The sequence below is a fragment of the Lissotriton helveticus genome, chromosome 2_2 (genome assembly GCF_964261635.1).
Source record: "Lissotriton helveticus chromosome 2_2, aLisHel1.1, whole genome shotgun sequence".
Classification (NCBI taxonomy): Eukaryota; Metazoa; Chordata; class Amphibia; order Caudata; family Salamandridae; genus Lissotriton; species Lissotriton helveticus.
This window is the reverse complement of record NC_136060.1, coordinates 109,367,152-109,393,915: the sequence shown is the minus strand read 5'-3', so window position 1 is coordinate 109,393,915 and position 26,764 is coordinate 109,367,152. Positions and strand designations below refer to the sequence as shown.

At 43.5% G+C, this 26,764-nt stretch overlaps 1 pseudogene; it reads left to right on the top strand.

Moving 5' to 3' along the window:
- The first annotated feature begins 21,883 nt into the window (after nt 1-21,883).
- Nucleotides 21,884-22,337, top strand: LOC144821749 (large ribosomal subunit protein eL14 pseudogene; annotated as a pseudogene).
- The last annotated feature ends 4,427 nt before the right edge of the window (nt 22,338-26,764 follow it).

The following is a 26,764-nucleotide window of genomic DNA, read 5'->3' as shown; positions in this document are numbered from 1 at the left end:
GGCAATAATGAGACATGACACCTAAATGGCGAACATAAAAGTACTTATTAACATGAGCCCAAGTATCAATGTGTAGCCACACAGAGATTTTTGCTAATTATAACCATGATTGCATAGAAGAATGATGTAAAATGAAAAATTCCACGCCATGGATATCAATCACTAGGATGTTATTTACCATGGTTACGTCACCATGGCCAAACAAATGAGGACTTGCCTGGCTAGCGCTTCCTACCACCACCCCCAGACACCTTTCGCCTGCATCGGCCACATCACCCTGATGTGCAACAGAAGGTGTTGTGCTGCGTGAACTGCGCCTCCTGGCAGTGGTCACTGGCACCAACAGGCTGCTAAGACTAGATGCCTCCTCACTCCCCTACTCCCCAGTCAAGTTGGTGCCACCAACAGTACCGGCCTGGATCTGTTCCACGGCAGTGTTCACTTGTCCTAGGGCCCTGGCAACATCCCCACAGTAATGGCCCAGGTCGATTTGCATGGCCACAGAGCAACTAGCCAGCGGCACAGTGGTGTTGCAGAGCTTGGTATTGGACTTAGTATATGCTGACATGCGCATCATGCTCTGGCGATGCCTTCTCCTCTTTGTGCTTTGGCCCGCAAGCATTGCCCATGTGAGCTTCTACATGCTTGAGTTGGTCTGCCTATTCCCCTCCACAACCGCTGTGGTCAGTTCACGCACACTGTCTGTCATTAGGATGATGTTCTTGGCAAGTTTAGATATTTGTAGCTGTATTGAGCCCATGTTTCTTGCTTCCAGGCGCTGCACGCGCAACATCTGGAACTCGACGCCACCAAACACATTTGGAGCCTGGTCTGCCTGAGCAGCAATGCGGGCCCTTGAACTGTGCATCTGTCCACATTGGACCTGTGCCTGTGATGTAGGTGGTGTGGTCACACAAGGCTGCCTGGTCTCTGGATTGGGTGCAGGAATCAGCTCTGATTCCATGGGCTGCAGTGTAGGGATTTGGACCCTGCGTTTGGTGGGTGCGGGTGGTGTGCATGTTGGGGCAACTGGAGTCTCCGAATCAGTCTCAGCAGATGTCTCGGAGATGTGTAGGCAATCACTGTCTTCCGAGTCTACCTTAGCTGCATCTGTGATGTGAAACAGTGCAATGTTAATTTGTGTTATTCTTACGATTGTGTTACATTATGCATACTTGGCTCACATTAAATCACTGACTGCAATCACTGACTGCCATGCAGTGTTGGCGTGTTTTGCTTGCCATTGTTAGGTTGGAATACCCATTTGACTGACATGCCTACAACTCCCATAATGCATTGGCTGTATGAGAGAAAACATGGACTGGAGTCTGACTGGTACACTGGGGACGGCCTGGGTGTATGTGCACAATTGAACATAACGTAGAAGTGTATGGCTGCATTCATCTTACCTTGTGAGGTACTTGCCGTGCCAGATGTGTCCAGCTGGGTCACTCCCACCACTGCCTCAGGCTGAATTGTGTCTCCACCAGGTCCTCCAGGGCTGTGTTGTTGGGTACTGTAGATGGACCCCCTCCTGTGCCCCTTGCCTCCTTCAGCCTTTCGGCAATACGCTCCTTTGCACGGCTACGCAGGTCGTACCACCTTTTTTTTTGTTCATCTATGCGGCGGTGTGTGACACCCACAGCATTTACTTTGCTCTTTATGCGCAGCCCTAGCCTTCTTTTTTCTGCTTCTGGCACTTTGAGTGACATTTTTCCAAAGAGATTGTCATGGCTCTTGGACACCTCCTTAATGAGATTCTCAAGTTCTTTCTTGCTGAATTTCAGATTTCTCTTTCTGGGCGTGGCACTATCCTCTGATGTTGACTTTTCCATCCTGGTGCAGATAGTTCCAGGAAACAGACTTGGGTGTAGTCTCAGTTCAGCTCCAGTACTCTGCTTCCTCCACTCACCTCCTCTGGCCACTGAATGAAGCATGGGCTGGCTGACTTCCTGGTTGTGATGTCATCAACATGCTTCCAAAGCAGCACTCTTTGCGATTTTGCAAATTGCTATATCTCTATTTGCGATATCGCAAAATGCGAAATTGCAAATTATAGTTTTTGGATTTTGCGCGTCTTTTTTCGGAACTCGCAATTCTGATTAGCGATTTTTCACAAATCAGTAATTTTGCGCGAATGGCTTCATGCATTGCGGATAGCGATTTCTAAATTGTGATTCCTTATTTTTTGCAACTTAGGAATCACTATTTTTGATTTTGATGCATGTATCTGAGAATTGGCACAGATGCCCAGTACAATTGAGACCATGGAGCAGATGCAGGCTGGAAGTTTGGCTGCCACGGCTGAACACCAGCGAGATGTAGCTGGGATTTTCCATGCCTTGCAGTTCATCATCCTGCCATTGCTGCCAGTGAGCCAGGCCCAGATGACTGCAGCGGGAACTGCAACACACCTCTCCAACCCCTGATCTGTCAGTGGCACACAGTGATGCAGCCCTATCACCATCGCATCCTGATGTGTCAGTGGTACCCAGTGATGCAGCCATTACCTTGCCACACACACCAGACACACCGGACAATGAGGAAGTATCAGAGGGCTAATATGTGGATGGTAATTAGTATGTGAGGAAGGAGCCAGTAGCCTTCATCACTGCCATATGACCTGTCCCTGCCTGGTTCTGCCCTATACATCATGCCCCGGGACAACACCTTCCACTAACCCCCAGAACACTCAGCGACATACACCTGGACCCCGACATGGACTGGCATATCTTCACTGGTGGACAATAACACAGCACTCCTGCAGAAGAGTGCACTCTCCCTCTCCTAAATCACCAGCTGACGCTGGTTGGCCCACCACTGGGCTCCCATGTAATGTGGGCTTGGCATAGCCATGTACAGCTCCAGCTCCGGAATGCACCAGAATGTGAATAAAACATTCAACATCACACAGATGTGTCATGGCTATGTTAACTCAAGTGTGAAAGTATGTATGTATGTATGGACAATGATTGCACAAGAAGGTACACACGTGTAAATAACATCAATGCACTTGTTGAACCCTGAGCCACATGACCAGTTGGATGTCTGTGAAGGTGAGTACTAGCTGTGGCCTCGTTGCACATTAATAAAAATTCTCGCTACCCCCCAACGTAGGCACACGTCCATGTATTGAATAGGGCTGTGTGTAGGAATTACCAAATCAGTAGCAGGCCAGAAGTGGTGTCCTACATCACATGTGTCACCAGAACTTCATGTCGCATACCCACTCACACACATCTGTGTGGACACAATCTGTTTTGATTCATAGCATTGCTCCACATGTTCAGAGGTTGGACACCATACTCACATTGCTGGAGACATGTAAGTGCACAAGCCTGCCAGCAACAATCCCAAACGAAGTGTTTGGCTCACAGAGGTGGAGAAGCCAAAGGGACCCACCCCCATTGTACAAGTGTCCCTCAGTCCCTCCCTGTGTAGGGACGATGCTCATTGTGGCACACGATTCATACATCTAATCAACACTGTTGCGGAGACTTTATTGGCATGTGCGTGTCAGTACGGACAGGGCAAGGGCCACAACATGTAGGGACATGCTTGAGATACACACAGCATGGGAACATGTCGAGGTGGAAGACATGGCGTTGCAAAAATGTACATAATTTGTTACGCATGGCAGCGGTCTCAGCCCACCTTGCCTTGCTGGATGAGGCATATGATGTTTGGCGTCTGCCCATCGCCCCGTGTCAGGGGACATGAGTCACAGACCACCAGACTGCACCGACTGTCTGCTCTGCTGACAGTGATCAGGTGGGAAGGTCCGACAAGGTCACATCTCGTGCTACATTGCCATGTGTGTACTCCCCCTAGCAGTATGTCAGATTTGTGAACATTGCCAAACAACGCTGTGCTGCTCCGCCCATGAGACTGCCTCACCTTGCACAGGTGTGTGTACACACGCGTAGTTCCTTGCACATGCATTCTGAGTCCAGACGAAGGCAGACATGTCCACTGTTGTGGTGGGATATGTGAGCATTCCCCACAATGCAACAAGGTGTTGGTAGCTGTGCTGTGGATGACAATCCGATGTGGCTGCAGGAACGTAGTTACTCGTCCATGAATGCTTGCGCAGCTTCATGGGCAATGTATTCCAATAGTACATCATTGTCGGGTTCAAGGAACACCAGGGTGGCCCAATCCATTAACTGGTCCAGGTAGATGTGCTCAGTCCATGCCGTTTCCCCAATCCGCAGCACAGCCCAATACGGTAGCACCTCTATCTGGTCACTGCACAAGAGTAGTTGTGCAATCTCCCATGCACAACTGCCGGCACATACGCCAAAGATCAGTGCATTCCATGCTTGGGTATCCCGTGATACTCCTGTTCGTGGGCCAACAGGGGACGCACTGTCAGGTCATAATCTAATTCAGCTACTGTTGCGTTGGATAGGCAGACCTCCATGGGGCACTTGAATGTGCATGTTCAACAGTGGAACCAGGGATGGACGCAGGTGACATAGACAAGATGGAAACTCAGACGGTATCTGATTCACAACACTGCCATTGGCACAGATCCCAACAGATGCAGCATTCGTGCACGGTACAGTTCCACATGACAGGAGTTGTGCATGTGCCTGGGAATGCCTGCCATTGTGTTTGTTGGTCTCGTAGCACCAGCATTCCTCAGACCGGCGGCAGTTCTGTGGATGATGTGCCACAGCTCTGGGCAATGAGTCGTATGTGTGTGCAGCGTTTGGACGTATTGGTAGTTTTTGACCAATGTGTCAAGGCCAGTCCTTGCAGATGTATGTCGTGCAGTGACAAGTGTGTGTGTGTGGGGTGTGGGCATGTTGGTATTTCATTAGCGCTGTTCGTGGTGTGGGAGTCGTCGGAGGCTGATTTGGTATCTCAGGCAGGGTGTGCCAGCCGCATTGAGGACCAAGGTCGGGCGTCCGGTTGGCCTTCCGCCGTGTTTGTATGGACAATGGAGCTTTCATTCCTAATTTTAGTCTGACTACTGCTTGCATTTCTGAGATGTGTTGTGGCCTACCTGCTGACTCTAATGCCAGGCTGACCTGTGATTTGGGGTGCACGGATTTCGGGACCTACAACAAGCTGTTTGCATGTTTGTATGGGCCAACGGCATGATTGGCATTGAGCTCCTTGATCAGTCTCTCTCTTTCTCTCTCTTTTGTTTTCTCTCTCTCTCTCTTTCTCTCTCTCCCTGTCTTTTGCTGAGTGCCTGACACACCTTCTTATCTTGGATATTGTCTTGTAGGCTGTGACTTACAGATTGTCCAGGGATTCCGTGCCATGACTCTTCACAATAGTTGTTTGGAGCTGAATTAGTATGTGGCATTTTGTTTGGTCTTTCAATGGTGCATGAATGACTCATGATTTCTGTACTCACATGTGTGTTGATTGCTGCAATTGTGCGACATCAGGTGGGTGCTTTTTTCCCTCTTTTCGGGCAGTTGATGTGCAGTGTCTTGGTCCGGTGGTGGTGGGGTGTGCCGGGGTTGGTGCAAAGGGAGGGGGGTACTGGGGGTAGTGGCGGAGGGTGTTGTGGTCCTGTTGGAGATCTGAGCTGCATGATCAGGGACTCCATGGCATCTGTTGCCCTTCAGGTGTGGCTCTTGACTGGTCTCCCTTTTCTGGTGCAGGATGTGGTCCGAATTTGCACCAGGTCAGAGCAAATGTTAGTTTCCTGCTGCTAACGCGCCTTATCGCATGTTTTGTGTTCTGATAACCGATCTGGCTGGTCGTTGAGAATGTTGGGGAGTGGTGTTGCCATGGCTTTTGGCACGAGAATGCCTACTCTGCATCTCATTAGCGATAGTTGCAGGGGGTCATCTGTGGCGATATTTTTTGCGGCTGCTATCACAGGTAAATTGGTGCTATGTGCTGTTAGCACCAGCTTGTGAATTGGGTGATACATTTATCGCGACTTTGGCTGCGATAAAGTGCTGTCAACTCGGCATATGGCTCCTTGAGAATATGCCCCTTTGTCTTTGAAGTTTGTGTTCTGTGGGTTGACCCTCCAAAAGTGCCCACTCCTCTGTTGTGCTGTTCCTACATAGAACAGTCTGTCACAGAAAGACATCTCCAATCTAAATTTCTTCTAACACTGGCTATGGGAGTGATGAGTAGTACACACCTGTATGTTAACCTCAATAATATGTGCATCTAAAGAACTCCAGCCCTATTCCTTATGATTTCTTTATCAGCCCTCTCTCCTTCCTGAGATGTGCCCAGGCCTCTTGGACCAGTGGCTTATTTCATAATCAAAGAACCCCTTTTGAGGTAAAGTCAAGAACCTAGCTCTTTTTTCTTCCAGTAAGTCCAATCCAGCCCTCAGGAATGCAGCAATCCACAAATTTGACTTGGGGGAATCCCCTACTTCCACATGTTTCTCCAGCCAGCCCTGGTGTTCCCAGTCTGTAGCCACAGACCTCATGCACTGTACCACTTAAAGGCACTTGCTCATCCTTAGTGCTTGTGAGAAATGTTGTTGTTGGTTGCTGGCATGTGAGCCCTGGTCAAGCAGAAACCACACGCCTTGTCAGCGTAAGGCACAAGCAAACACCTAATTAACCTGTGCTCAACCCCCTGACAGCTTGGCACAGAGCAGTCAGGCATAACTTAGAGGCAATGTGTAAAGTACTTGTGCAACACATCAAACAGTAAAACAGTGCAAACAGCACAAAAAAAGATCGCACATCAGGTTAGATAAATAGAGCAAAAGTGAATAAATAAAACAAGACCAAGATGACAAAAATCCATTCAGTATACCGGAGGGATGAATATTTAAACAATAAAGTGTAAAATAGTGCCTTAAAGCTCAAAGCACCAACCGCGGCTATATGGTTGGACTGGACCGGGTCAAAGCCAAAAGTTCAGGCTGACCACGATGAAGCGCAGGTCGGATACAGTCCCAGACTATTCTCGCTGAAGTTTTACTTTCTCAAGTTTTGTGCCAAGAGTCCTGTTCTCATTGGAGAGGACCGCAAGGAGCAAGGAGAGCTCACAGGAAGCTGTCAGTATGGTGCAAGGAGCATGCCGGCTGTCAAAGACAAGAAGCCTGGAGCTTCACATTGGTGATCTCCTGCAAGTGGTCAATGTTGCAGTGTGAAAATATGGTCTGGCAGTGCTCCACGCTGACTTTCGAAGCGTACGGGCCAATTTTGCGGTCACAAAGAGCACAAAAGCTTGATTTAAGCTCACTGAGCCATACCAGGGGTCCAGGACCTGAGGGGCCCCACTTGGGGGTCAGGAACTCACTGCAGATAGGTCCAGGATCTGGTTGGGGAGCCTTTTAAGTCTCTCAAGGTCAGATCAGAAGGCCAGCAAACTAGCCCTAGGAGTCACTCAGGGGTCCTGGGTTCAAGATGAAGTTGCATGTCCTGTTCTCCTTCCCCAGGCAAGAGGGCAGCAAGCAGCAGGTCATCACAGCAGGACAACAATTCCTGTAGAGAAGCAGTCCAGCAGAGTGGCAGTCCTTTTAGCAGTACACTAGTCCTTCTTCCTGGCAGAGTATTCACAAGTCCAGAGGTGTACTCATGTGAGTGGCAGTCCTTGTAGCAGTACACTAGTCCTTCTTCCTGGCAGAGTATCCACACGTCCAGAGGTGTACTCAGGTGATGGTGTCTGAGGTCCTTTGAATTGGGGTAGAAGCTTCTAGAGGTTTCCCTTTGAAGTCCCCGTTGAAGTCCACGAACATCCTGCATTTTCGGCCCTGTCTCCAGGCTAACTTCAGGGGGTATGCAACCTCTTCACTGCGTTTCGCTGCTCTCCCCACCATTGTCTCTCCCAGAACAGGAACAGAGCACCCTGGAAACACCCAGGCTCCCCATAGTCAATCACAACATTGCAATGCAGCGTTGTGATTGGTCTGAGTGCTGTGGTTTGCTGTTCAGAAAGGGACTGGAGGCCTGGGCATGTTCTCCACCCAGGCTGTAATGCAGCCTGGGTGGAGAACATGCAAAGTGTACATGACTGTTTGGCTGGCCCTAGGCTGCCCCGCCGGCAAAGCTTCAGCAACAAGAACAAATTAAAATGATAATAACTTAGAGTAATTATCAATTTATTTTTCCTTTATTTATACTCCTCAAAGCAGTGGGGTGACACTCCTCCGCTTTAGGAGCCGCCACTGTAGCTCCACCCAGTAATGTGACCAGAGACAGGCCACAGGCACTAAATGGCTAAGATATGAAAATGCCAATTTTCTGAAAGTGGATATCAAACTGGGGGGAAAAGATTTGTTTGAGGAAATCAGAGGCCAGAATCTAATATCAAATATATCAACAACGGGTTTGCTTTTGACAGCATTAATCAAAAAGTATTTTTCAGTCACAGATGTCCCTTTTATTGACCCTGTGGTTTCGTCTTGTGTTTTTATAAACTTCTTCAAACAACTTTTTACCATTTAGGTTTCCCTTAACCTAGTACATTGAAAGAAACCATGTACTTTTCAGATGGGCGTCACACATAGTGCATATATACATAACAATAATTTACTTTACAGTGATAAACATTAAAAACCATTCATACATACTAAACAGTGAAATAAATCATAAGGACATTAATACCCAAATAGATCATTTGTAAATACAATTTTCCCAGATATCATAGTTGTGATCATCAGTGAGCGTCCTACTTTTAGCTATGCCAGAACTAGATCCTGCTCTGTTCTAGGCACATATCTATGATTGGGGTCCAGGTAGGGGCCAGAGGTTATTTTGCGTTTTTGCTCTGTGAGTCCGATTAATCCGGCTCTACTGGCTGAATCAAACAGCGTCCCTTAAGTCTTCTTTTTTTCTCTGGGCCACTAAAAGATGCCGATGCGTTTCGAGCTTAGAAAGTTGGAACCATCACTATATTAAAGGTCTTCTTCAGGGCTGGGTGAAAAAGTGGTAGGACATCATTGAATCTGTGGTGGTAATAAAGATGTACCTAATTTTAATATCTAGTGAATTTAAAAAAAAATCTCAACATGTGTGACTTGGATCATTCACACCTTACGTACCAGTATCTGTCGCTGGGTCATGTGGAGGGTGAAATTCTGCCTGTTTTAGAGAATGAAAGAGGGAGATAAGTTGGCTATTTGTTAGTGGTCGACTGTCTGGAGTGTGCTTGTTTATTGATGGCATAAATCATACCTGTAGCACTGGTGTGTATTACAACCAGTTGTGTGTGGTATCTTCAATGACGCACCAGGTATACTTGGATACTCAAGCAGCTAATGGAAACAATATGGAATGGTAGATTATCTCATTGTTTGGTAAGAGTGCCAAATCTACAGAAGAAGATTAAGACGGCCTCTTGGGCAAAACTGCGAGCCATTTTATTGTGATCTTGCCAACATAAACATTAATAGAATGGGGCACCGTTTGTGCTTAAAATTTTTCTGACTGCTCTGTGTAATGGCTCTTACCATGAGCATGCTAGTTATGTTCCACATGTCGTATATAAGTTAAGTTAACCGAGTGGCATGCATTTGCACTGGTTACAGCTCATATGACCCATGTGGTATGTGAGATGCAACGAGTTGCCAACGGGACTTTACTTGCGTCCCTATGAGGAGCATATTAAAGCTAAATATTCGGCCGGTAGCGCAAATGCGCTTAGTTCTAAGTGACTGCCTGTGCTGGTATTCGTGCTGTGTCATACAGCATGCTCGGTGTGCCCCATGGTGATTACTTGCGGGTGCCGATTAGATTTAGAAAAGGTGGAGTATGAAGTGACCATGCTTATGAAAAGGCCGATATCACCATGAGAGGGAAAAGTTCTTCGATGGGTAAATACCTTGCTTTCATGACGGGATCCAGACTTAGACTGGGTTCCTATCAGCTTTCCGCGTTCAGTGGGGGTATTTGCTGTTGCTCGAACACTCCGTACCGGTCAGCGTGTGAAGTCTCCAAGGATCGTCATGTTGTCGTGCCGACGTCTTTTTTGGGTGCATGGCGCTGACAGTGTTTCGCGCATACACGCCGCAGACTACAGGATTGTAGTTTATCGTGTGTCTAAACCGAAAGGTAGTTAGAAAGTCTGCCACCCTCGATAAATGAAGGGGCAAAGGCGGAATGCATCCTAATGCATAAAATGCGCAAACCAGAAGTGCCACGCAGCACTTAATAGTGTATGAGTGGTACCCGAGTGTATGTCAAAGGGGACAATAATGTCGAATGGGCTAACGTGGTTCCATGTCTTTTTCCTAAGCAAGCATAACTGATGTTCTAGAGTTCTGGGCATATAACCAGGATGATGATGCCTTGAATTGATAAACTGTCAAAGTAGCATTCAAGTACACAGTGTATCTCCACCTAATGATTTTTATATATACATCTTGCTGAGTTGTTAAACAGAGGGTAGTATGGCTACTTGCGTAATGAATTCATAATATTTTAAACGTGATTCAAAACTGTATTAAAGAAAAAAAGGCAACCAGTCTGTTGATATTCACAAGGATTGGATTAAACACTCATTTCATAGAACAAGGGTTAGTGGTACACTTATCTTTGTGAAACTGAAAGGTAAAACTTGCGTGGCATAGAACGGTTACCCACAATGGATAAGTTCTGAAATTTCATTCAGACCATTTTTTGTCGTACCCAAAAATAGGATCATCTTAGCTTCTGTTTTCGATAACAAATTCTCTGAATTAATGCCCGTTATGTGTCAAGGTACTGTCCACTTCAACTCATTGGGGCTATGACATTTAGTGATGCAGTGTGCTACCATTGGAGCATTTGGCGTCTTACATGTAATTCTAGATCTGTGTTGTGTACTCCGTTTTCGAATTGGTTGGCTCGTTTTCCCAATATACGCCTTGGCGCAAGGGCAAATGATGCAATAAACCACGTTGTGGGTATTGCAGTTTGTAAATTCATCATGTTTGATGAACTTATCTCTGTAGGTAAATCTATTGCCTTAAATTGTACTGTCGCAGGAAGCGCAGTTCCCACATCTCTTGTGTCCTGTAAGGGGTGGCAACGATAACATGGTTCTTAGTGAAGATTCCTATTTCTTTGCTGTTATGTTGGCGTGCACTAATTTGTCTCAAATGCTGCTATTTTTTTGAGTGCGAAAATGGCAATCTGTTTGAATGGTTCCAGATCTTTAATTGTATTCCAATTTTTTCTAATGATCTTTTGTACCTCATTAGTGATTTCTGAAAAGGTTGTTACATAGACCAAGGATGTGTTCTCCTTCTTGGATCTTGGTGTCAGAAGTGAGTCATGTGGCGTATACCAAGCACTTTTCATCGCCTTTTTTAGCAGTTTTTTGGGATAATTCCTTGTTTGTAACTTGTTTAAAAGAATTGCAGCATTCTGGAAATAATCGTCTTTTTTGGTGCAATTGCGCCGGATTCTGAGAAACTGGCTTAGTAGTAAGTTTTCCCGTAGATTTCGCTGGTGAAAACTTCCAAAATTAAGGAATGTATTCCTGTCAGTTTTTTTGGTATACAGGGAGGTGTATAGGTGTCATTGATCGTGTCTAATTATCAGGTCCAGGAAGTTCATGTCTTTTTTGCTTGAATTGAGAGTGAATTGAATGTCCGGATTTCGGTTGTTAAGCCACTCTGCAAATGTCCGAAGTTGTTCTTCGTTACCTCTCCAAAGCATGAAAACATCATCGATGTAGCGATGCCAAGATTTGATATGCCCATCGCAGGGGTTGTTGTTAAATACCCACTTTTCTTCAAATAGTGCCATAAACATTATAGTCATTTCTGGTGCAAAAGGACACCCCATCGCGTTGCCCTTTATCTGTAAAAATTGTTGGTCATTAAACGAAAATAAGTTATATTTAAGGCATATCTCGGCTAGACGTGTGAGGAATTCGGTGGGAACATTATGTGGACGATCCCTTTTGTCTAGAAAAATGTTTAATGCCTCCAGTCCTGATTCCTGAGGAATATTGGAGTACAGACTCACAATATCTAATGTTACTAGAATTTCATGCTCTACTTCAAAAGGTTGATCTTCTAAGAGGACAATCGCTTGCATAGTGTCCCTGATGTAGCTGGTCGTATTGCTTACAAGAGGTTTCAGAAAAGTGTCAATATATTTTGCTGGACGTTCTAACAATGAATTGATACCGGAGCTTATTGGTCTTCCCGGGGGGTTTTCTTGGTCTTTGTGTATCTTTGGTAAGATATACATTAACGGTGTTCTAGGGTTCTTGTTTAGGAGGTATTGTGCTTCTTTCTTCGAGAGCGACCCCTATTCTTCTCCAATGGTAATTTGTGCCTCTAGTTTTAATTTAATCATGTGGTTCCAATTCTCCTCACTTTTCCTGTAATATCTGTCATCCGATAATTGTCGTGTTACTTCTGCTTTATATTTGTCGCGTTGAAGAATAACGATCCCTCAGCCTTTATCTGCTGGCTTGATTATAAGTTGATAGTTTTTCAGCAATTGGTCTAATGCCTGTTTCTCGTTCTTAGGGAGATTGCATTGGGTGTACGTTCTCTTATTTTCCAATTTGCCAAGGTCCCTTAGGACGTTCTTTTAGAAAGTCAATAGTTCTATAGGCATATTGGTTGTGTTCGGAAAGAATGTTGATGTATTTTTTAGACCAGAATAGTTTCTGGGTGTTTGGTCCAAATTATGCCTGTTTCTTGTTCTTAGGGAGATTCCATCGGGTGTACGTTCTCTTATTTTCCAATTTGCCAAGGTCCCTTAGGACGTTCTTTTCGAAAGTCAATAGTTCTATGGGCATATTGGTTGTGTTTGGAAAGAATGTTGATGGATTTTTTAGACCAGAATAGTTTCTGGATGTTTGGTCCGAATTATCTTGAAAGAAGATTTTAAGGTGCATTTTAGTGAATAGATGTATTATCTCCAATTCACTAGATATTAAAATTAGGTACATCTTTATTCCCACCACAGATTCAATGATGTCCTACCACTTTTTCACCCAGCCCTGAAGAAGACCTTTAATATAGTGATGGTTCCAACCTTCTAAGGTTGAAACGCGTCGGCATCTTTTAGTGGCCCAGAGATAAAAGAAGACTTAATGGACGCTGTTTGATTCAGCCAGTAGAGCCGGATTGATCAGACTCACACAGCAAAAACGCTAATTCACCTCTGGCCCCTACCTGGACCCCAATCATAGATATGTGCCTAGATCAGAGCAGGATCTAGTTCTGGCATAGCTAAAAGTAGGACGCTCACTGATGATCACAACTATGATATCTGAGAAAATTGTATTTACAAATGATCTATTTGTGTATTAATGTCCTTATGATTTTTTTCCACTGTTTAGTATGTATGAATGGTTTTTAATGTTTATGACTGTAAAGTAAATTATTGTTATGTATATATGCACTATGTGTGACGCCCATCTGAAAAGTAGATGAGTTCTTTCAATGTACTAGGTTAAGGGACACTTAAACGGTAAAAAGCTGTTTGAAAAAGTTTATAAAAACACAAGACGAAACCACAGGGTCAATAACTTTCTGAAAGTGGCATTTTCAGAATTGGAATTTAAAATCTAACTTTTCTATAACTTAGGGCTTTAAATTAGGATTTCAGAGACACCAAACATGAACTGGTTATCCTTCCCCCTTTGGAAACTAGACTTATAAAATCTAATAAGGTAATTCCAATGTTAGTCTATGGGTGAGGTAGGCTTTGTAGTAGGAAACACAAATGTAAGAGTTTTTCACTACCAGGGCATGTGAAATGTAAAAGCATACTGTTTGCACCCTGCCCTCTGGGCTGTCCATGACTCACCATAGGAGTGACTTTTATGTATTAAAAACAAAAAGGTTTCGGCCTGGAAAAAGATTTACTTTGCCAGGTCAACATGGCAGTTTAAAACTACAGACGGAGGCTGCAATTGCAGGCCTGAGACAGGTTTAGGGCTGCTTAAGTGGGTGGCACAATCACAGCTTCAGACCCAGTAGTAGCATTTGATTTACAGGCCCTATGCATATATAGTGCCACTTTACTATGGAATTATAAGTAAATTAAATATGGCAATTGGGTATAAGCGAATGTTATCATATTGAGAGGCGAGAGCACAAGCACTTTAGGACTGGTTAGCAGTGGTAAAGTGCCCTGAGTCCTAAGGCTAGCAAAAACAAGATCAGAAAGAATGGAGGAGGAAGGCAAAAAGTTGAGGAGGAAACCACCCTAAGGCTGACAGGTCTAACAGTGCTGCGCATAAACCTGTGTGTGGCTTTCCAGGTACTGCTGTCATGGTCACACATACAGAACAGAGTACCATGTAAAAACACAAGCACAGGCCTTTATACACTGCTGCCATGGGCACAACATAACAGCACGCCATGTAAAGCACATGCTTTTCTAGCCCTCCATCCATCCTGAGGTAGGCCAAGCATGAGCTCAGCACACAGCAACAGAACTTCAATTGAGTGTGCCAGTAAGCTGCACTCCTGTAACACAGATACATTGAACTGGCTTTGTTATGGTACTGATTACTCATTACAAGAAATAGGCCTAGGTCATGGAGCACATGCATAATTCCTGTTCACCCATGACAACACATTTCTACTAAAGATCCAGATATCACATCAGCTGGGGCACTCAAGGCAGGTATACATGTGTATTATCACGAGAGGGACGTTTCCAGCCCAACAGTCAGTATTATGATAGAAGCGAGCACTATCATGCCATATGTGTACACAATATGCAAATATTTTCCAGCCTCATGCTAGGAACATCATCAAAGTAAGGATGACCACGATCATGCCATGGTTGCCCAAACAAGTACCACCTTTGTTTCAAGAAGCATTAAGATTATTCCACTGGTTGAGCCCCTCAGGTCAGCGATGTACCCAGTACATTGCAAGGTTGAGTAAGTATCACCAGATGACCTGGGTCACCTGATATTGGGGTCAGATCAGTGATTACCCTTTGTGATACTGTTAGGCTGGGAGATGCAGGAACCATGAAGACACTCCTATGGAGGTACATGCATACTTATAGCAATCACATTTGTATTTACTTATCTGCCACGTTCACATCTATACCATTTTTATTTCTGTATGGCTGCCATTGGTACTCCTACATTAGCTACTGTTCATCAGCTCTCTGTAATGTGACAGGGTCACATGCACTTGTGGCATGGGTAGAGACAGGGAAAGCATTAATTCCAGGAGTGGAACCATCATTCTAAGGATGGCAAAAATATGCTATGATTTACCACCATTATAAAAAAGCCAGCATTTTCCAGAATTAGGTATTATAAGTCAATGAATGCCTCCTTTATGCCATGAATTAACACTATTGTGCCAGTGATAATAGTATGCCAAGAATGGAACCTATTCTGCAGTAATGGCCATAACATTCAATAAGTTACCACCATTCTGCCAAGCCAAGTGTTATGTCTAAGATGGATACCACTTTTTGCCAGAGCCTCCATAGCAGGAGGAAAGGGCACCATCATGACAGCGAGGACCTCATTATGCTAAAAGGTCTCTATCATCTTAATGCCATTTTTTTTTTAAAAAGGTGGTTGTCCTAATGTCATGGTTATCCACAGTATGCAAAGAATTACCACCAATATGCCAAGGACTGGTACCTTGTTATCATGTGTGACCACAATATACAGGGAACTACCACCCTCATGGTAGGATTCATTACCATTATGTCAGAGGTGGAAAACATCATGTCAGAAACTGACTTAGTATGCATTGTGGATAAAGATAATGAGTGGCAGCAACAAGCTATCATGCATGATCAGATACCAAGATACCATCAGTGGCTGCTGGGTGGTATACTGCCATGAAAATGACACAAACATACAGTAACTGCTAGACACATAAGCACACAAGATGTGCCCAACACCAAAGTAATTATATTATTTTTCTACTCAACTGTCCTGTCCACATCTGACCTACTCATGCATGACCCTTAGCCATTATTAGTCCCAGGTACCATAGAGCTTGACAGTGGCCATCTGTGTGTAACTGTAATAGGAAACAGGGTGAGGCCACCAGATGGACATAAACAGATGGACATAAATGTGTGCACATACAAATGTACTCCTGACAGACAACACGGAAAGTCGAGTTGAGTGTGGACTCTGTTTTCATGAATTAGCCTAGTACCATTATCAATAATAATCAAATTAAATGTTTGATATGACTAAGAGAATGAGACAATATTGCTGGAGGCCATGATGAAGCGAAATCAGCCATCTTATACCCGTCACAGCTTCACATTCATATTGAAATTTAAAAGTGATGTGTGACTGACCTTAAAATGCCTGCTCCACAGAACTTATCCTGAGTTGGTAATACCTTTGTTTCATTTTCATATGTGAAAGAGATCCTCTCTTAATGGGGTAATAATGGTGCTAAGCCTAGTGCCTTCATGTCTGTAAGTTATTTTTTAGTTGGAGTGTATTGAAGTCCAGCACAAGTAAAAAAGGTACTATCTTGTTAGGTCAAGTAAATGTTTCAGTAATTTAAACCTGAGCTAAACTCCTGGTAGCTATGGCACAGAGCATTTCAGTAATTTAAACCTGAGCTAAACTCCTGGTAGCTATGGCACAGAGCAGACAGGCTTAACTTAAGAAAATGTGTAAAGCATTTAGAAGTACCAAAAACTGTTAAAAAGTCAAAAGCACAATACAATAAAAATACTACTCCAATTTATACAGATAGAGAATACTTTAATAAACAAACTCAACACTGGAGCAGTGTAATTTGTACTCCACCCTTTCATTTATGAAAAGGTAACATACATATTTACAAATGGCCTCATGTATTCATGTGATTTAATATCATTAACGTGATATGGTGCACTGAACGGCTATAGAAAGTGCATTTGCAGCGTAACCTCAACATTTAAGCAAATATACATATTAATGTTTCCCTCTCAGTAACATCAAAATGGCATTTCCCATAATTATCTGTATTTGTCTGGTTTGAATAATGTTGTTAACTCATATATATTCATGTATTCATTTGAATAGTACTTAACATCTATATTGTATCAAAAATCTTAAGACTACCTGAGGCTAAGGAAGGTAGTGATATTAAGAGTTTTGTAGTACAATTGTGCAAAAAGGAGTTTCAGCTGGAGGAATCGGAAGAGGAGATAGCTAGAGATATCCAAAGGATTCACAGGGACCCATTTAGGTTGAGTGCAAACAGGTCTAAACCAAGGAGAATTCTAGTTAATTTCCTTTCGTACTCCCTGAAAGAAAAGATCCTGGCCAAGGCCCTGAAGAATAAATCGCTTGATATAGATGGGGTAATAATTGAAATAAAATCAGACCTCTCGATAGCAACATCTAACAGGCAATGGGAGTTGGGTAAAAGAATGGAGCCCTTGAGGAAGCTGGTGGCTTTGGTCCAACTAAAGTTTCCAGCTTTGCTTAAGGTGATGCTAAACAACAAAATGCATTCTTTCCGATTTGTGGAGTATATAGACAAATTTACAGAGGAGCTCCAATCGGAGATCTAGTGAGAAGATCCCGCTTTAGTTGCTCTACTCTGTATATATTTGTATGTATTAGATTAGAAACCGTTTGCACACCTCAGGGTTCTCCCATATGGCTTTACTGGCCATGGGAAGTTGGTTATTGTTTTCCAAGGGTTGTGGATGCAGTTTGGGGGGAGCACAGGGTGGGGAGCATAAAGGGGAGAAGAAAAAAAACCTCAAATGTCTTGCTTATGTCAAATCAGTCAGCAATGCTAGCCTTTTCTTTCTTAATTTTCCTTTTCTTTTTCTTTTTCTTTTAAGGGTTGTCTAGAAATAGTGCCAATGAGAGACAGTTTTTAGAATGGAATGTAAATAGGCTTCGGGTAAAGAATAGGAGAGAGAGGATAATGCTGTATTTAAAGGAATGTCCAGCGCAAGTCATTATTCTGTTAGAGACACACTTTACAGAGGAAGAAAGCAGGAAGTTCTTTAAATCACAGAGGTGGATCGCACATGCTGTCTACATGAAGCAGACACTGGTTACAAAGGGGGTAGCTTTACTGGTTAAGCAGGGGACACATATTCTAGTAGAAAGAAGTGTCTATAATAGTGCAGGAAGGTGGCAGGTAGCAAAGTTAAATATCTTTGGTCATTGGTAGGGTATTGCGGTCCGAATCAGGACGAAATAGGCACATTAGATGAGTTGTCAAATTAGATTTTAGGTTGTCCAGATCAGATTATAATGGCAGGAGATTTCAAAACTGTTTTAGACCATAAGAAGACAGATCTCAACATAGTAGAGCGGCTTGTAATCCTAAAATGTCATCTAGCGTTCGATATTGATGGCCCAGTGCGGTCTTTGTGATATATGGAGGTGCATGGCAGGCTCGCAACTTGGTTTTACCTACTACAATACAAAGTATAAACATAAATCTCGTATAGAGTACTTTTTGATAGACAGGGTACTCAAAGATGTGGTAGTTGAAGTTAAACACATTGAAGTACACCTGTCGGATCATCCAGCCATTCTCCTTCATTTGAAGTTAGGAGAGAAGAGTGTAAGTTCTAGGTGAATGCTTGATCGCACTATATTTCTGCAAGGAGAGGTTATTGAGGGGTTCAAAGCTGAGACGGAAGAATTATTTTTAAGTAATCTAGGTTCAGCCAAGATTGGGACAGTCGGGGATGCTTATAAAGCTTATTTAAGGGGAAGACTAAGCACTCTAGCGGCAAATAAAAGGCAATCTTATCATGGAAAAGTTTCGGGACTAGAAGATCGGATTCAGAAGTTAAAGGGGGTTTTGAATAATTTAGGTGGACTGGAGGAAGATGAAAGGGTGCTGACCGAAATTTCAAAGTTAAAGGCAGAGCTGTCAGGAGTTATAAGTGATCATGTTACTAAAAGGTGGGAGGCCAGCCACTTAGCACATTTTGAATACGGTGAAGGTTTTAGTAAATTACTAGCATGGAAGGCGAAGAGTGATAGGGTTAGTAACCTTATAAAAGAGATCACCTGTGAAGATTCAGGGGCAGTGTTGAGTGATAGCCAAGGGATTAGTTTGGCATTTTTTAGTCAGTTTAGGAGAGTATATAAAGAACATCTGGTTATAAATGAGGAGGTTGGGTCACCTTGGCTAGAGTACTTGGAGCCTCTTCCTGATGAGGCAATGGAAGCCTTAGATGAGGAGATCACTTTGGAGGAACTTGAAGAGGTAATAAGGGGGGAAGCGAGGGAAGGCTCCAGGACTGGATGGCTTCCCTCTCGAGGTTTACAAAGTCCTGGCTGGTACCATAATTCTTATTCTTAGGCAACTTTTTAACATGATATTTCAGACAGACACTGCCTTTCCTGATTCTTGGAAGGAAGCTATTATAACTTTAATTCCAAAACGTGGGGAATTCCCCCAAAAAAGTTGACTCATATAGGCCTATTTCTAAGCTAAATGCAGATTATAAGGTGTTTGCAAAAGTTATGGGAAGGCTAAATGGTTAGATGTCTCGGATGATGAATGAAGATCAAAAGGGGTTCATAAGAGGAAGGGCGCTGGAAGAGTTGACATACTCATGGACTGGCTCAATAGATAGCTCAACTGCTTATGGCCTCCCCCTGGCAGTGATAGCGTTAGACGCAGCTAAAGCGTTTGACCGTGTCACTGGGCCTATTTGCAGAAGGTGGTTAAACATTTTAACCTAGGTCCTAATTTCTGTAGAGCTTTAAATAGTATCTACGCCGCTCTGGTAGCCAGAGTGTTAGTTAATGAGATATTGACCCCTCCAGTAAAAATCATGAGAGGTACTTGGCAAGGCTGCCCCCTCTCACCACTACTGTTTGATCTTTATATCGAGCCATTGGCTAGTAAAATGAGGAGTTGCAACAATATTTTACCTTTTGAGTTTAATGGCTGGAAAAAGAAGGTTGGGTTGTACGCCGAAAACATTTGAATTTTTACAACTAACCTTGCAAAAACCATGAAGGCCGTAATGAAATTAACAACCGAGCTCGGCAAAGTGTCAGGTTACGATATTAATAAAGATAATACTGGAGTGATGAGTTGGAACATGGGGGAGACGGAGATTGCTGTTAAAAGATAAATGAGATATCTGGGGGTAAGGATCACACAAAATATTGCCGACCTTACTAAAGTTAACTTTGACCGGGTTAGAAAAGAGATTTGTGCTAATATTCAGGGTTGGATGCTTCTTCCGCTAACTCTGTTTGGCCGAGCGAATTTAGTAAAAATGATCCTGCTTCCGAAATTAACATTTTTGTTTGACTCTATCCCCTTATTGTTGAGAAAGAAGTGGTTTGTTAAGTTGCAGAGTGATATAAGCTCGTTTATCTGGGCATCAAAAGGGCCGCAAATCTCCTGGCGCAAATTAAGAAGGAGGCTGCAGAAGGGTGGTTTAGCTCTCCCAGATTTTAGACTTTATTCTTGGGCCTTTTCTCTTTAGACTCAGAAATAGGTAGGATGTATAGAGTGATGCTTATTATGGAGAAGGGAGCAGAAGTTGGCGTTATGTTTAAATTCGCTGATCCGAAATACTTTAAGAAGATTAGGTTGAAGATACTGAGGGAGATGGCAGAAACATGGTTTACAATTAGAAAAGATTTAAATATACCATATTTTTGTCATTGGGCCCCAATTTGGGATGCCTCAGGTTCCCCAGAATGGACAAAAGACTCACTGGCTTTACCCTTGAGAGAAGCGGGCATTCTAAGATGGAAGCACTTGCTGCTGGATGGTCAGCTGGGGACGTGGAACTTGTGCGAGCAGGCGGTGGGCCCAAGGATTTCAAGGTTTAAATACCTTCAGATTCAAAGTTGGTTTCAGACTATGGGGAAAAAATTAGGTGAACCAACTGAGCTAAAGGAAAAACTTCTCTCTACTACAGCTGTTAAAACAGAAATCGCTCTATGGTGTTGGATGATCCTGGAGATGGAGGATGGTGTATTTACATTGCCGGCGGATCTGTGGGGAGATGCTTGCCAGAGACCGAGCTGGAAGACCAATGGCAAGTATCTATGACTTCACTTCATAAAATCAGTTAAACCTGCATATCTCAGGAGAAATCATTTTTTTACTGTACATAGGGCATATTGGACTCCACGAAGGCTGTCTAAATTTGGGTCAGGAAGAATGGTGGTTTGTCCAAAATGCAGCAGTCAGAGTGCCGATGACTTACATATGTTTTTCTACTGTCCGCAGTTACAGCTCTTCTGGGAGGCAGTAAGTAAGTGTCTGGCTAGCTCCCTAAACCTGCAGATTAAGGTAAGCGCTGTTTTGGTTATTTTTGGAGTTTTGGAAAGTGAAAGTTTTATTACTAAAGATAATGCAAAATTAGTATTTTATGCTATACTTTTAGCGCGTAGGGAGATATGTAAACTGTGGGTATCTCGACACCTCCAACTTTGGATGATTGGTTGAAATCGATGAGTTTTACTGCTAACTTGGACATTTCGGATCAGGGGAAAAGAAAATATACATTTTGGACTCCTTTTGTGTCTAGGGGAGCTGCATGTTTAGAGGAAATGGTCCAATGATTAAGCCTCTCTCTGCATCTGCTGTTTATAGTCTTTTCTGCGCACGCAGAAGGATATGGGAAAGGGTCTATGTTGGATAGAAGGAGGAGCCCTCGTTAATATGTAGCAAGGTTGCTATCCTGGGAGCCTAGACCTTTTTTTTCCCTTATCATAGCTAATAAGGTCAGATAACCCAGGGCTGGCATCGATAGAAAGACAAAGGGTGGAAGCAAGGCAAATGAGGACAAAAAATTCAAAAAACAAAACATGCGATCTATATTGTAACTGTATACATATCCATAATCATGCATTTAACGTGTACTGAAATGCTTGCTACGTTAACTTGACCAAAGGCCAGAAGCATTTGGATTTCTTAATGTTTAACCTTCAATGAAAAGCTTGCTCGGGTTGCAATGTTTCTCTCTCCTCTGTAGGTGCTGTTGTATGATCTCAAGAACAAAGAAAGGCACGTAGTGTGTAAGCGGTAGTGATGTTCTGCTCGTGGACCGCCACCATGGTTTTCAAGCGTTATGTACAGATTGGCCGGGTTGCCTTCATCTCCTTCGGCCCACATGCAGGGAAGCTGGTTGCAATTAATGACGTAATTGACCAAAACAGGGCACTGGTGGATGGCCCTTGCAGTGGCGTCAAAAGGCAGGCTATGCCCTTCAAGTGCATGCAGCTTACTGACTTTGTGCTCAAGTTCCCCCACAGCGCTCGTCAGAAGTTTGTAAGACGTGCCTGGGAGAAAGAAAATGTAAATGAAAAATGGTCTCAAACAAGATGGGCAAAGAAGATCGATGCCAGAGATAAGAAAGCCAAGATGACAGATTTTGACCGCTATCGCGTCATGAAGGCCAAGAGGATGAGGAACAAAATCATCAAGGCTGAAGTAAAGAAACTCCAAAAGGAATCTTCCAAAAAGCCAGAGTAAATGGATGTGTTCATTAAAGGGTAGTGAGGTTCAGGAGGAGCAATTTTGGCAAGGACGATAAGCCTTAACAAACAAGGGAGGACTACTGGTTGTACGGAACTGGGAAATGGGAGGAATCCAAGGACGTTCTAATGTGCAGACGAAAGGAAAGGAGTTTCCAGAGAAGTTGCCAAGTTTTACTGTGTGAAGGTGGAAAATAATGAGACACCTGATATTGGATTCTTCAATGTTCTTTTGTGGGGTTTAATTGGGGAACACACTTCAGCTTTATTCAGATTCCTTTTAGTCTCAGAGGGGTACATACCTCTTCGCGATATCTCTGGTGTGTGTCTTTCTGCTATACAATACTCTTTATTTTGTAGGACGTCTACAGTAGTTCCACTATGCTGACACCTTCTTACCTTACTGGGTCTGATTAGGGATTTCCCAATCAGTGCTTTTAGTTCAGGCATAGATTAGGAGATTCAGATTTCCTTATGCCTAATAGGCAAGAAGACCGCAGAGTCTACACTGGTCATCAGATTATTTTTACTGATTTTCTGCATTGCCATCATTGAATTCTCTGTATGTTTCATGTTATTGAGGCTAAATTTTGTGGAATGATTTGCCCTCCCAGTAGTAATTTTGTACTTTTACAATATATTCCTAACACTTGGGCACATCAGCCAAAGTTGTAGTAAACCAATACTTACACTCATTTACAGACTTTGTGTCATCATTGGGTGGCTGTAATGGTTAAACTGTAAATTGAACCTGCAGAGGAAGTTAACTCCCTCTTGTTCCTTAGGCACCTAAAAAGGTCCATGGCAAGAAACTTTTGACCAAGTGCTCAGTGCTTTAGGAACACCAAAATGACAAATAGCCAATAAGGAGAACCGAAGATATGAATTTTTAAAGTTTTAAGTGAAAATAGAGCCAAAAAGTGCAAAAAGCTGATGGTAGTCTAGAGTTGTGGTAACCCGGAACTCAGGCATGATTTCAGGCCGATCACGATGCACGCGGGCCAGATACACCAACCAGTTATTTCCCGGTTGGAGGTTTTACCTTGAGACATTTAGGGTTGATTTACATCTTAGTGGAATTGGTCCCACCGTAATTTTCACACCAGATTTTTCATCCGCCTAATAGGTGGTCTGCCCACTCTATTAAGATGCTGGAGGGTCGATGGACGAAAGACCTTCAGAATGTTACCGACTCTGCCTAATTGTTTCACCCGCTTCGACAGCGCAACAGGCAAAAGCGGCTGTCAGAAGGAGTACAGCCAGTTTGTCTGCAGGGCTAATCGCAATGTGCCTTCCTGCCGACATGACTGTCGTAGGGAAACATCAAAACCTGATTTAGTGGCTTGGAACAGATATAAGGCCGAAACGTACCTTCTTTCTGTTTCACACTTCCTTTACCACCATGGAGTTGATCCTCCAAGTTCTGCCTTTGCTGATGCTACTTAACCACAAAGCAAATCAACACTGTCACAGCCGAAATCTAAGGTAAACTTCTATTATAACTTGCTACCTTTTGACTTGTCCGTGTACTTTTGATCTTGACTTGTGCATGTTGAAATCTCTCTAACAAGAAATAACTTATCAATGTGCAATGCATATGTGCGTGCAATGTTGTTATTTAAGAAATGTAAACAAACACACCTGTATAATTTTATTTTAATTTAAATTTGATGCAAGTTGCCTTCATGATAATGGGCACTTACACAAAAATGGACATCAATCCAAAAATCCAAAACTGACCATCCAGGTGTGTGATAAAATCATAAACATACGCACTACACAATATTGGTATAATTGAAAGGTAATATAATGTAGAAATTGTACTTGACAAGTTGAAACATTTGTTCTTAAATAACTGTAAAAGCAATGTCAGTCCAAACTTAAATCAATTAATATATTCATCAATTTAACATTTACCCTTGTCTAGTGCATTTCCTGAATTTAATTAAATGTTATCTGTGCCATATGTGTTTAGTTTCCTCACTTATCAAGTACAAATAAACACATCTATATTTACACTTAAAATAAAAATATGACAAATCCATTTGCTGGTGTAAGTGTCCTTCATCATGATGAATGATTGCACCACATTTTATATGTTCATCCCATACTTTTATTACTAGTGTATGGACTTTACAAATCAGGCTATCAAAAAAACTGTTGCATTGTCAGTTATAAATTTAAGCAAAAATATGTCAATCAGATTTTAATCATTAACAGTTCTAGGAATCAAAGGATAACAACAGAAAAATAAGCTCAGGACAAACGTGTTGGAAATGTTTGTCTTTATTTATAAATGAGATACATGTCTCAAATCAAGATAAATATATGTTCAAACATAAAAAAGTATAAATCTCACTAAGGCATTGGAGTGTTGCCCCAAACTTGCCTCCTAAACAGGCTACCAAAGGGAAACCTTCAGAGAACATGGCATCAAGTGGGGGCAGAGCAGTCACCTCAAGGATCTTTCATTAGAGGGGTGGATTTGGGTTTCATAGGGGTAATGGCCAAGTAGACATGAATTAAGGAGGAGGAGTACGGGTAGGAGACGGGGTAGAGGATAGGGCTTGGGAGGTAGCGTGAGCTACAGTGTGTGATGTGCGTGTTTCTGTTGCTTTTGCAGTTGCATGTGGGTCTGGTATATGTTTTGTATGTTTGTGTGTCTCTTCCTGGCAGGTGTATGTTGTTCAGGCGAGGGTGTGTTTGTGTTTGGTGGGTGTTGGTTTTTGTGTTGGTGTTTGTTTGAATGAGTCTGCTGTTGAGGAGGTTATATAGTTGTGGTGCCCATGGGTGTATGTTTTGCAGTTGCATTTGGTTCTGGTTTATGTTCGGATGCGTGGGGCTTTTCAGGTGTTTTGTATTCGGGTTAGGGTGTGCATTTGTGTTTGGTTGGTTTTGGTTTGATTGTAGGTGGTGTTTGGATGAGTCTGCAGTTGAGGTGTCTGTGTTGTTTTGGTGCTTGTGGGTTTGCTGGTAGTTGGGTGTGCTGGTGGTTGAGGTGCTGGTGGTGGTGGGTGCGGTGGTGGTTGTGGGTGTGCTGGTGTTTGTGGGGCTTGTGGGTGTGCCGTGGTTGGTGGTTGTGTGGGTACTAATGGTTGTCGTGCTTGTGGGTGTGCTGGTGCTTGTGGTGCTTGTGAGTGTGGTGGTAGTTGTGGTACCTGTTGGTGTGGTGGTGGTTGTGGTACCTGTGGATATAGTGTCAATTGTGTCTGTATGTTGTTTGTTTGTGTGTTTGCTTGTGTTTCGTTGAGTGTGTTTGTGTTTATGTGTTTGTTAGTGTGCTGCTTGTGTCTATTGAAGTGGGTGTATGCAAAGCAGTGAGTGTGCTTGGGATAGGTGTGGGACTTTGGAATTGGGATGACGAAGAGACCTGAGTTGGTGCTCAAGGTTGGGCTGATTGGAGGGCTGCATTCAGTGAGGAGGCTAGTACTGCAAATTATCTCTGCAGGCCACACATAGCAATATGAATGGCTTCCATGTACGCTACCAGTTGTTGCATTTGGCAACTAAGGCCCTGGATGCCATTCAGCAGTACTGTCAGTCCTACAGACATGCTGCATAACAGATCAATAACCTCCTCACTCAGTGCAGCTGAAGTGACAGGGGCAGGGGGTGAGGTGCCTGTGGCAAAGGAGACCCCTTCCCTTTCAGGGAGGCAGGTTTTACCAACGGAGGGGGGGAGCAAGTGGGAGTGTGAAGTTGGGTCTGTGATTGGCGGACAAGGATGCATGTGGTAGAGTTCCTTTAGCGTCCGCCACCACTAGGGGCTGGTCATTGTGGAGGCCTCCAAAGATGTTGAAGAGCTAGTGACCTCCATTCCAAACACAATAAGATGATGGACGGAGCTCTGAACATTTTTCAGACACTCACACCCAATCACTACGGGGTTAAACCCATCATTGTTATTTAGCTACTTCGCCACACCAGTTCAGACCCAGCCATATGCAAATCAGTCTTTTTTTTTTTTTTCTTTTTTTAGAGTTTTATATAGCGCGAACTAAAACCGAACCGAATCAGTTATCAGAGCGCTTTACATAGCACCAGTTACGTTACATGAGGACACACTTTCATTTTAGGCACGGGGAGATTAAGTGATTTGCCCAGAATCACAGGGGGTTTTTGGCGTCGTTACCGAGACTCGAACCCAGATCCCCAGGTCCGAGGTCGAGCGCCCTAGCCGTTAGGCCAACCCCTCTCCCCTTGGCCCTGCTTCTCATGGGAACAGTCCAGCCTGAACTGCCAAGTTAGGTCTTCCCTGGAAGGGAAACAAGCATCCTGGGACTGGTTTTGGGGTGACGCCCCCTCACCAACCAGGCGAGCTTATATCCAGTGGGATAGCGAGCAAGGGATCCACATCTAGGCATACCCTGCCAACTTAGGGCGAACAATGCCAACACAATAAGATGATGTACAGAGCGCTGAAAGTTTTTCAGACACTCACACC